This window comes from Humulus lupulus, chromosome X, assembly GCF_963169125.1.
Source record: "Humulus lupulus chromosome X, drHumLupu1.1, whole genome shotgun sequence".
NCBI classification, from domain to species: Eukaryota; Viridiplantae; Streptophyta; class Magnoliopsida; order Rosales; family Cannabaceae; genus Humulus; species Humulus lupulus.
Window position 1 is genome coordinate 129,076,369 of NC_084802.1, and position 12,968 is coordinate 129,089,336.

The 12,968-nt window shown below is 35.1% G+C and overlaps 1 non-coding gene across 1 annotated transcript; it reads left to right on the plus strand.

Moving 5' to 3' along the window:
- The first annotated feature begins 7,046 nt into the window (after positions 1 to 7,046).
- LOC133807574 (small nucleolar RNA R71) lies at positions 7,047 to 7,153 on the plus strand. The gene has a single exon (XR_009879479.1). It is a non-coding gene; the product is annotated as a small nucleolar RNA R71 (small nucleolar RNA).
- The last annotated feature ends 5,815 nt before the right edge of the window (positions 7,154 to 12,968 follow it).

Genomic DNA, 12,968 nt, shown 5'->3' on the forward strand with positions numbered 1-12,968 from the left:
CATGAGTATGGAGAGCGTGGGGGCGGCGCGTACATGTTCGGCCTGCCCGACTGCTTTGGTTGGGGGCATTTTGTAAATGGCTGTATTGATCCATTCTTTTGATAGTTAACCTGGTGCAAATCTATTTTTGAGTTGTAAATATTTTGTAAACCTTATTTTGGGATCCCACATGTTTTATACTTACGTTTTCAATGAAGTTAAACATTTTTAAAGAGTACAGCCTTAAATTCTGATTTATCCACACTTTTGGTTTTTGAGACCACTTAGAGTCAGTCAAAAGCACGATTTCTATTTTAAACTCACTTAGTAACGACTCTAAGGTAGTAGGGCGTTACAATTATGATCTTAATAATCTTATGAAAAAGATTAGAAGCACATAACTAGAGTAGAACTTACAAAATAAATGACATACATACTTGCAAAATGCTCTTGAAAAACCCAAAATGGAAGAGAGGATGGTAGAGAGAAAATGGGAGAAAAGAAGATAGTAACCAAAAATTAAGCACCCTAAAATGGTCTTGAAACTCCATATTTATAGCCAAAGTGAGGTTATTAAAATAATCAATTTAAATTAATTAAATTGATTAGATTAATTAAATAAAATAAATATGGTATGTAGAGGTAAAATATAGGGTGTAATGATGATGTTGTGGTGAAAATGTGTAGACAAAAGGGTAAAAAGTTGGCAATTTTGTCATAGGGGACAAAATGCAAAATGATGGGCTCAAGAGGTGGCTGATGGTGTTGGTGGCAGGTGGTTTCGACTGGGTTTTGTGACTGGGCCGAATGGCTGGCTGGAGAGGAAATGGGTGGCATGGACCTGGAGGAGTCTTCGGCCCAAGTGGTGAGTGTTGGGCGTTGGTGGAGACGTGAAGTGCTGGGGAGTTTTGGTGCTTCGGCTGGATGACTTTGGCTGCTGAAGTAGATGGTGATGCAGCTGGGAGACAGGTGGCGGCTTGTGGAGTGCTGGCCGAATGAAGGCTGGAGGCGTTGGGAAGCAGGCAGCTGGCTGGTGAGGAGGAAATGGTGGCTGGGCCGAAATGGGGCAGGAGGCTGTTGGGCTAGGGTGGCTGCTTCGCGTGGGCCTTGGTGTGGGAGATGGCCTTGTGCCAATTTTTTCTATTTCTTCTTCACAAATGCCACTCTTCTTTCTTTCTTTTCAAACACAACATAATTCCTACACCATATAAAATTAAATTAAATAACAATAAAATATTTTCAATTATAAATAAATCATATTAATTATTTGAAAATACTTAATTAAGACTTAATTTAATTTATCAATAAAAATCAACAAAATTTGCACTTTTATTTTACTTCTAACTAAACTATATTAATTACACATAATTTAAACTACAACATATTATAATAAAATATCTATAAAAACATATAAAAATCTAGAAAACTACCATAAGACTAATAAATTAAAAATTACATAAAAACTTAATAAGTTAATTAAAAACTCAAGAACTAAGTAACAATTAGCATATAAAATATGGTAAAATAACTCTATTTTGTAGAGTTATCACACCCCCAAATTTAATATTTTGCTAGTCCTCAAGCAAAAGAAAAATTAAAACATATATATATATTTTATTGGTGATATAAAGAGGATTTTCTCAAAAATTGCACAATGAAAATAATTCTAAAAAATTATTATGAATAAAAGTAAAGCTTATGTAATTAATTAAATTGTCAATTTTGCTTTTAGAAAATAGGTTTTCATTAAAATTAATTTTCACTTAAACTTATAGGAAATAAGAGTGTTCTTGTTATGAAAAATGTAATTTTTGTTACAAGAAAAATTGACCCTATAATTAAAAATAAAGCTTAAAAATTATTCATATTTTTAAGAGAATTAATTTCAAACTCAATCAGAATTTTTATCATTGAAAATGAAAAATATCACCAAATTTTAAAAAAAAAAATTGAATTTTTATGAAAATGAACAAATAAATAATGTTTTTTTTTTTTAACAAGACAACAAAACAAATAAATATTTTTTTTTTCAAACACAAACATAAATAAAAACAAAAATTAACACAAAATATAAAAATAAAAACAACACAAAACATAAAGACAATAAATCATACTCTCCTTAATGATAATAACCATATAAACTCGATACCCCCAAACTTAATTTAAGTATTGTCCTCAATGTGTCAAAATATAAATATAAATTAAAACTGACAAGAGTTTAGAATGGTCGTACCTCGATATGGTGCATCACTAAGAGAAAAAAAGATACAACAAACAAAAATTAAATCACACATAAAACAAACATAAAACACAAGTTAACCAGATCAAATAGGAGTCAAAGAGCATGGTAAACAGGGTCCTCAAGGAGTATCTCATCCACTTCATCAGTTTTTAATTCTAAAAATGGTTTTAATTTTTGTCCATTAACTTTAAATATGTCACCATTTTTAGGATTTTCAATAGCTCAATGTGGAAAAACAATACGAACAATGTAAGGACCGGACCACCTAGAACATAACTTTCCCGGGAATAAATGCAACCGAGAGTTGTATAAAAGGACTTTTTGACCGGGAGAAAAATCTTTTCTCAAAATATTTTTGTCATGGTAAAATTTCATGCGATCCTTATACTTTTTTGAAGAGTCATATGCATCATTCCTAATTTCGTCTAGTTCATTTAATTGAAGCTTTCGTTTCTCACCTGCCTTGTCTAAAGAAAAGTTTAACTGCTTCATTGCCCAAAAGGCTCTATGTTCTAACTCAACAGGTAAGTGGCACGCCTTCCCATACACAAGTCTGTAGGGTGACATGCCAATGGGTTTTTTGTATGCGGTACGATACGCCCATAATGCATCAGTGAGTCTTAAGGACCAATCTTTCCTAGTTGGATTCACAGTTTTTTCTAAAATGTGCTTAACTTCCCTATTAGACACTTCAACTTGACCACTAGTTTGTGGGTGATATGGTGTTGAGACTTTATGTGTAATGCCATATTGTTTCATCAAATGTTCAAATGCCCTATTACAAAAATGTGTACCGTTATCACTAATTATAGCACGTGGTGAACCAAAACGGGAAAATATATTTTCTTTCAAAAATCGAAGCACAAATTTGTGGTCATTAGTGTGGCATGCAATAGCTTCAACCCATTTAGACACATAATCAACTCCAACAAGAATATAAAGATTACCAAAAGAGTTAGGAAATTGTCCCATAAAATCAATGCCCCAAACATCAAATATGTCAATAATAAGAATAGGATTTAAAGGCATCATGTTTCTTTTAGTTAAACTTCCTAACTTTTGGCAACATTCACAAGCTTTACAATAAACATATGTATCATGAAAGATAGTAGGCCAATAAAAATCACATTGTAAAACTTTAGTAGCTATTTTCTTACCACTAAAATGTCCTCCACATGCATGATCATGACAAAAAGATATGATTTTAGATTGTTCACAGTTTGGAATGCATCTTCTAATTATTTGATCAGGTCAGTATTTAAACAAGTAAGGATCATCCCAAATAAATTTTTTCACCTCAGAATAAAATTTAGATTTATCATGCTTAGACCAATGAGATGGTATTTCTTTAGTGACCAAATAATTAACAATATCAGCATACCAAGGCAATCAAGAAACATGCATCAATTGTTCATCAGGAAAAGTTTCAGTGATAGAAGTAGAATCATGTATAGTTTCAACAACTAGTCTAGATAAATGATCAGCAACAACATTTTCAGATCCCTTTTTATCACATATTTCTAAGTCGAATTCTTGTAAAAGCAGGATCCAACGGATCAAACGAGACTTAGCATCTTTTTTCGACAAGAGATATTTTAATGCAGCATGATCAGAATAGACAATAATTTTAGACCCTAACAAATAAGATCTAAATTTCTCCAATGCAAAAACAACAGCAAGCAATTCTTTCTCGGTTGTGGAATAATTTAATTGAGCATCATTTAAAGTTTTTCTAGCATAGTAAATTACATGAGGTATTTTTTCAAGTCTTTGTCCTAAGACAGCGCCTATAGCATAATCAGAAGCATCACACATTATTTCAAAAGGTATTTTCCAATCAGGAGGTCGAATAATGGGTGCAGTAGTCAACAAATTTTTTAATTTTTCAAAGGCAACATGGCAATCATTATTAAAGACAAAAGCATTTTCTTTTCCAAGTAAATGGCATAAAGGCCGAGAAATTTTGCTAAAGTCTTTTATAAATCTTCTATAAAAACCAGCATGGCCTAAGAATGATCTAATTTCTTTCACAGTTTTAGGTGGGGGAAGTTTTGAAATAAGATCAACTTTTGCTTTATCAACTTCTATTCCCTCAGATGAGATTACATGACCTAAAACAATTCCTTTTTTAACCATAAAATGACATTTTTCCCAGTTAAGCACAAGGTTTTTCTCTTTGCAACGAATTAAAACAAGTGAAAGATGGTGCAAACATTCATCAAAAGAGGAACCAAACACAGAAAAATCATCCATAAACACTTCAAGAAATCTTTCAACCATGTCAGAAAAAATTGAAATCATACACCTTTGAAAAGTCGCAGGTGCATTACATAATCCAAAAGGCATGCGACGATAGGCAAAAGTCCCAAAAGGGCATGTAAATGTAGTTTTTTCTTGATCTTCTAGAGCAATGGGGATTTGGTTATATCCCGAATATCCATCAAGAAAGCAATAATATGCATGGCCAGCTAATCGTTCAAGCATTTGATCAATAAAAGGTAATGGAAAATGGTCTTTTCTAGTAACATTATTCAGCTTTCTATAGTCTATGCACACTCTCCACCCTGCTTGTACTCTAGTAGGGATTAATTCATTTTTCTCATTTTCAACAACCGTGATCCCAGACTTCTTAGGCACAACTTGAACTGGACTAACCCATTGACTATCAGAGATAGGATAAATGATACCTACGTCTAACAATTTTATGACCTCTTCTCTAACTACTTCTTTCATATTTGGATTTAACCTTCTTTAACATTCCCGAGAGGTTTTAACATTGTCTTCTAGATGGATTCTATGCATACATATAGATGGGCTAATTCCTTTTATGTCTCCAATGGTCCAACCTATGGCTTCTTTATGTTTTCTAAGGACATCTAACAATTTATCTTCTTGTTCTTTATCTAAAGCAGATGATATGATAACAGGTAAGGTTTCAGATTCTCCTAGAAAAGCATATTTTAAATTTTCCGGTAAAGGTTTAAGGTCTAACTTTGGAGACTCAGAAATTGATTGAACATGATCTAAGGGTGAAAAAGGTTCAACTTTGGTTTCATGTAAGGGTATAGGCTCTACCAAAGAATTCACATCATCATTAGAGTCATCAACATGCAAGTTCATACCAAAGTATTTTTCACAAAAGTCAAGTAAGTCATTTCCATCATCTTCACACATACTATCTATCATGTTAACTTCATGTATTTCCTCACACTCAATAGATTTAGCAACATTAAAAACATTCAATTCAACAGTCATATTTCCAAAAGATAATTTCAAAACACCATTACGACAATTTATGATTACATTAGATGTAGCTAAGAATGGTCTACCTAAAATGATAGGAATTTGAGCATGCATATTTTCCACAGGTTGAGTATCAAGAACAATGAAGTCAACAGGAAAATAAAATTTATCAACTTTTATCAAAACATCCTCTATAATGCCTCTAGGAATTTTCACAGAACGATCGGCTAATTGAAGAGTTATAGAGGTAGGTTTTATCTCACCAAGACCAAGTTGCTTATAAACAGAATAAGGCAATAAATTCACACTAGCACCCAAATCAAGTAAAGCCTTGTTAATAAAATGATCACCAATAATGCATGAAATTGTGGGACACCCAGGATCTTTATATTTAACAAGACTCTTATATTGAATAATAGAACTAGCTTGTTCAGTTAAAAATGCCTTTTTGGGAACATTAGTGTTTCTTTTAACAGTACAAAGATCCTTTCAAAATTTAGAGTAGGTAGGAATTTGTTTAATGGCATCTAAGAAAGGGATATTGATACTAACTTGTTTAAAAACTTCTAAGATGTCATTATATTGGCCGCCTTTTTTAATTGGAAGTAATCTTTGTGGGAATGGGGCTTTTGGAATGAAAGGATGGATTGGAGTTTCCTTGTTTGAAGAGTCATTAGCATTAGAACTAGAAGGCTGACTCTTTTCTTTTCCTTTTTTGTTTTCAACCTCGGGTATGTAATCGGGTTTGACAATGTTCTTTCCGGACCTAAGAGTTGAAATTGATTTGACTTCTCCATTATGACTAGACTTTCCTATCTCATATTGACCTTTTGGATTAGGGATAGGTTGACTAGGGAATGTTCCTTTTTCTCTATCAGCTAAAGTAGTGGCAAGTTGTCCTACTTGTGTCTCGAGTTTGGTAATTGATTGAGATTGATTTTGTAGGATTTGTTGAGTGGATTGCATAAATTGTTGTAAAGTATCTTCTAAGGAAGGTTTTCTTTGTTGCGGATATGGTTGATTTTGTGGGGCATGAGCTCGGTTTTGTGTGTTGTATTGGTGTCCTTGATTCATTTGGGGTTGGTTTTGTCTCCATGAAAAGTTCAGATGGTTTCTCCAATTTGGATTGTAGGTGGATGAAAATGGGCTATCATTTGGTTTCCCATAAGCATGAAGAGCATTGGCCTCCTCAGAAAAGGCTTCTTGGTAGGAAGGACATGATTGGGCATTATGGCAAGGACTAGAACATATAGAACAAATATCTTTTCTTGGTTGTATTGGAGAGTTTATAGTTTGGCTTATGGCTAAAGCTTCTACTTTTCTCGCTAATTTGTCTAAGGATGTTCTTAAGTCTAATTCTTCTTTTACTTCATATCTTCTTCCTCTTTTTTGTGAATTAGTTGACCTAGACCTAGGATCAAAATAATTCTATTGTTGTGAATTGACAGATAAATCTTCAAGGGCGACCCACGCCTCTTGTCCTTGAAATTTTAAAAAATTTCCAGTATGCATAGATTGAATCATTTGACGATTAGAGGGAGTCAAACCATCATAAAAATATTTTACAAGTCTCCATTTTTCAAAACCATGATGAGGACATTTTAATAATAAATCTTTAAATCTTTCCCAACATTCATAAAACTTTTCATTATCTTTTTGAAAAAACTCGGAGATTTCTCTCCTTAGACTATCAGTTTTAGACATAGGAAAAAATTTCAGTAAGAATTTATTATAAAGTTGATCCCTGTAGTTATAGACCCTGTGGGAAGGGAATTTAACAAAGCTTTTGATTTGTCTTTTAATAAAAAGGAAACAATCTTAGTTTGACCGACTCATCAGAAAAATTTTGAAATTTAAATGTTGAGCAAATTTCTAAGAAATCTTTGACATGCATGTAAGGATCCTCTCTATCTAACCCATAAAAAGATGGCAACAATTGAATGATTGCTGGTTTAAGCTCAAAATGAGTAGCAGAAGTTGTAGGTAAAACAATGCATGAATGAGCATTAGATGAAATAGGTGCAAAATATTCAAGCAAAGTTTTTTCAGGCACAACATTTTCATCAACAATATTAGCAATAGGTTCCATGATGCTCAAATTTTTACTAACACTTTCAATTTCAAACAAAGATAAATGTCATTTTACTAATCGTTTTTTAGAGTTACGTTCCGAATTATGCATACAATTTTCACAAACAAGGCAACAAGGATAATCTCAAACAAGCAATTTTCTGATGTGGAAGATCAGTTAAAACCGCAACCACAGAGCATACTTAGAATTTTTAGAGATTTCACAACAATATAATTCTTATGGTTTACTTGTCCCCAGGCCTATTTGATTCCACTTACTCGCACACTACTAACAACTCCCCGAGGTTAATTAGTAGAGGTGGATTGGGAATTTTGTTCAAATTTCCTTTAAGCAAAAATTGCTTATGGTGAAAGGACAAGATTTAGGTTTCTCTTTTTTTTTTTTTCAAGTATTTTTCACAATATTGCACTAAAATATTATAGAAGACAAAGAAAAATAAGGCAAAAATTAAATAAGACTAAAATTTAGGCAAGAGTAGGGAGGCATAGCATGCCATCAACCATAACAAAATTAAGGTAAAAACTAGGAGGCACAAGTGCCATCAACTAAAACATAAGATAAAAGACTAGGAGGCAAAATTGCCATCAACTAGCTCGGAGGCAAAATTTCCATCAACTAGTAACTTGCGGAAATTAAATAAAATAAAAATTACAACAAGATAAATAAAGAAAATTACAACAAATGTTAGGAGGCACAAGTGCCGTCAACTAACAAAGATATACAAGAAATAAAAATTACAACAAAATTAGGAGGCACAAGTGCCATCGACTATAAAAATTAAAAGGATAGATAGGAGACACAAGTGTCGTCAACTAAAAAAATAATAAATATAGAAATATAAGTATATATAAGTAAGTTTTTTTTTATGGGTGGTAGAACCGTCCCAAATTTTCTTTTTATCTTTTTTTTTTAGATTTTATAGATATATATTTTTTAGTTTTTTTTTAAGTGCAAAAATTAAAATAAATTTCGTTAGTAGAAGAATTCACTAACCTTGAGATAAATTTCGTTACTTTTCTCTTGCAACTCCCCGGCAACGGCGCCAAAAACTTGATTGACCCAAAATGGGTATGTTTAAAAATTTATAAATCGCAAGCGCACGAATCGTTTATATAGAATAGTGATCGTGTAACCAAGGATGTCGAACCCAAAGGAGTTGTCTAAAATCGAAAAGAGAAAACTATTTTAAATCAAAAGTAATTAATTCCAACCTAGATCCAAAGATTGATGAGTTTTGATATTATGAACATAAAATAAAAGATTGAAAAATAAAGCTATTTAAGAGAATAAAAATAAAGCAATAATGAGTTGAAAATAAGTGTTAAAATAAAAGATTATTAAGATACTAGAATCCACAAAATGTAAGTTTAATAATATTTATTAGTATATTGATTCCCAAGTTTTAGTGATAGTTAAAATAATTTAAACTATCATTTCCTAAATAGATTTATAATTTTAAGCACAAATTACTTCTAAAAAGATAGGATTTTTCTTCACTTTTCAAAATTATAATTTCAAAGCATTTAGTGTAAATCAATCTAATGAAATAACAAATAAATCAATGAACATTATTTATAAGGTAAAACATAATATTTTTGTTCTAAGCATGGATGTGTACAATTTAATGACACATCTTACACAAAGAATATTATGTTTTTGCAAAATGAAGAACAAAGTGCATATTATCTAACAATCCAAAATATGAGATATTAAAGATGAAAGACATATATGAAGAAGAAAAATCCATAAACTTGTTGCATTACAAGGGAAATCAACATACAACATAAATATTACCTAGTTACAAGTTGCTTCATTATGATCTTAATAATCTTATGAAAAAGATTAGAAGCACATAACTAGAGTAGAGCTTACAAAATAAATGACATACATACTTGCAAAATGCTCTTGAAAAACCCAAAATGGAAGAGAGGATGGTAGAGAGAAAATGGGAGAAAAGAAGATAGTAACAAAAAATTAAGCACCCTAAAATGGTCTTGAAACTCCATATTTATAGCCAAAGTGAGGTTATTAAAATAATCAATTTAAATTAATTAAATTGATTAGATTAATTAAATAAAATAAATATGGTATGTAGAGGTAAAATATAGGGTGTAATGATGATGTTGTGGTGAAAATGTGTAGACAAAAGGGTAAAAAGTTGGCAATTTTGTCATAGGGGACAAAATGCAAAATGATGGGCTCAAGAGGTGGCTGATGGTGTTGGTGGCAGGTGGTTTCGGCTGGGTTTTGTGACTGGGCCGAATGGCTGGCTGGAGAGGAAATGGGTGGCATGGGCCTGGAGGAGTCTTCGGCCCAAGTGGTGAGTGCTGGGCGTTGGTGGAGACGTGAAGTGCTGGGGAGTTTTGGTGCTTCGGCTGGATGACTTTGGCTACTGAAGTAGATGGTGATGCAGCTGGGAGACAGGTGGCGGCTTGTGGAGTGCTGGTCGAATGAAGGCTGGAGGCGTTAGGAAGCAGGCAGCTGGCTGGTGAGGAGGAAATGGTGGCTGGGCCGAAATGGGGTAGGAGGCTGTTGGGCTAGGGTGGCTGCTTCGCGTGGGCCTTGGTGTGGGAGATGGCCTTGTGCCAATTTTTTCTATTTCTTCTTCACAAATGCCACTCTTCTTTCTTTCTTTTCAAACACAACATAATTCCTACACCATATAAAATTAAATTAAATAACAATCAAATATTTTCAATTATAAATAAATCATATTAATTATTTGAAAATACTTAATTAAGACTTAATTTAATTTATCAATAAAGATCAACAAAATTTGTACTTTTATTTTACTTCTAACTAAACTATATTAATTACACATAATTTAAACTACAACATATTATAATAAAATATTTATAAAAACATATAAAAATCTAGAAAACTACCATAAGACTAATAAATTAAAAATTACATAAAAACTTAATAAGTTAATTAAAAACTCAAGAACTAAGCAACAATTAGCATATAAAATATGGTAAAATAACTCTATTTTGTAGAGTTATCAGCCTCTGAACTGGAATACACAAAGATGTCATCGATCAAGACAATAACGAACTGATCTAGAAAATCCTTGAACACCCTGTTCATTAGATCCATAAAGGCTGCTGGGGCATTGGTTAAACCAAAAGACATGACCAAGAACTCATTATGCCCATACCGTGTTCGGAAGGCCATCTTAGATATGTCCTCATCCTTGATCCTCAGCTGGTGATAACCAGATCGAAGATCAATCTTTGAGAACACCGTCTTACCTTGCAGCTGATCGAACAAGTCATCAATCCTTGGTAGGGGATACTTATTCTTAATAGTTAACTTGTTCAATTCTCGGTAGTCGATGCACATTCTCAGAGTCCCGTCCTTCTTCTTCACAAACAGAACTGGAGCACCCCATGGCAAGTAACTAGGCCTGATGAACCCCAAATCTAGAAGCTCTTGCAGCTATATCTTTAACTCTTTTAGTTCTGCCGGTGCCATCCTATATGGTGCCCGCGACATTGGCTCGGTCCCTGGCGCCAACTCAATGACAAACTGAATCTCTCTACGCGGTGGCAACCCAGGCAAATCCTCAGGGAACACATCAAAGAACTCGCAAACCAATCTAGTCTCCTTCGGTCCTACTGGTGAAACTCTGGTGGTATCCACCACACTAGCCAGAAAACCTATACATCCACCATGTAACAAGTCTCTGGCTCTCAATGCAGATATCCTGGGTACGCGGGGTCCATGCATCACTCCCACAAAAACAAAGGGTTCCTCGCCCTCTAGCTCAAAAGTCACCATCTTCTTCCTGCAATCAATGGTCGCTCCATATCTAACCAACCAATCCATACCTAGAATCATATCAAAATCCTCCATACTCAACTCAATCAAATCTACTGACAACTCCCTACCATCAACTATCACTGGCATTGCTCTAATCCACCTCCTAGATACTACCAGCTCTCTTGTAGGCAAAATAGTCCCAAACCCTGAAGTACTATACTCACTAGGTCTACACAATCTATCAATCACCTTATCAGATACAAACAAATGCGTAGCACCAGAATCAATCAACACAGTAAAAGAAGTGTCAGCACTAGAAAGCTGACCTGTCACTACCGAGGGACTAGCCTCGGCCTCCGCCTGCATCAGGGTGAACACTCGAGCTGGAGTCAAGCTGTCCACCTTCCTTGTCTCTCCCTTCTTCACTGTCGGGCAATCCTTCTTGAGGTGTCCCACCACCCCGTACACATAGCAGGCCTTAGCCCGAAACTCGCCCGGATGGCGTCTCTTGCATCTTGTGCACTATGGATAAGTCCTCCATGTGTCACCGCCTCCCTGACGGCCACCCTGAGTACCCCGACCTATCCTATCAGGACCAGAAGCGATCGAAGCATCATGAGTCTTTCTCTTCAAATCACTAGGGCCTCCACCCCTACCTGAACCAGAATATGGAGGCACCGCCCTGCGGCCCTCCCTCCTAACAGCACTCTTCTTCCATATCTTATTCTCCGCTTCCTCAGCTGTAAGAGCCTTCTCCACAGCCTGGGCATAAGTTGTCCCTCCAGGAACTGTGGTAATTCTCACATCTCGGGCTATCATAGCATTCAACCCTCTAATGAACCTGTCCTGTCTAGCTGCATCAGTAGGCACAAGATCCAGTGCAAACTTCGCAAGTCTGTCGAACTCCAAGGCATATTCTGTAACTGTCATACCGCCCTGAACCAGCCCCATGAATTCATTCACTTTCGCTGCCCTGATGGCAACATTGTAATACTTCTGACTGAACAAGTCTTTAAACCCTTCCCAAGTCAATGCAGTAACGTCTCTAGTCTGTGATGACACCTCCCACCAGATTCGGGCATCCTCCCTCAGCATATAAGTGGCACAGGCCACCCTATCATGTCCTTCTACCCCCATAAAATCAAGAATGGTAGTGATCATAGTCATCCAATGTTCAGCCTTCAGTGGATCTGGTCCTCCCTCAAAGATCAGGGGTTGTTGCTTCCTGAACCGCTCATACAACGGTTCCCATTTGTTCCCAACCTCAACTGGCTGCACTACAGGTACCACTGCAGGTGGCACAACAGGGGCAACACTCCTAGATGGAGCCTAATGCCGCAGAATTCGAATCTGTTCATCTTGGCTCTGAAGCCGAGCCTGCATGTCTGCCATTAATTGCTGCCAGTTCATAGGGACTGGCGGAGGGATCTGGCCCTGATCATCATCTCTAGCCCTAGACCTGCCGGCTAGTCGCGTGGATTTTCTTGGACGCATAACTATCCAAGTCAATCTATAATCAAAGACTTGGCAATTAGGCTATGATGACAGGGTAATAATCCTTTTATGATCCATCACTGAAACTCCAATCATTCACAAGCAATTAGTTTATAACAATCCATCCAGATATTCATTCACATGCACAGCAGTGCT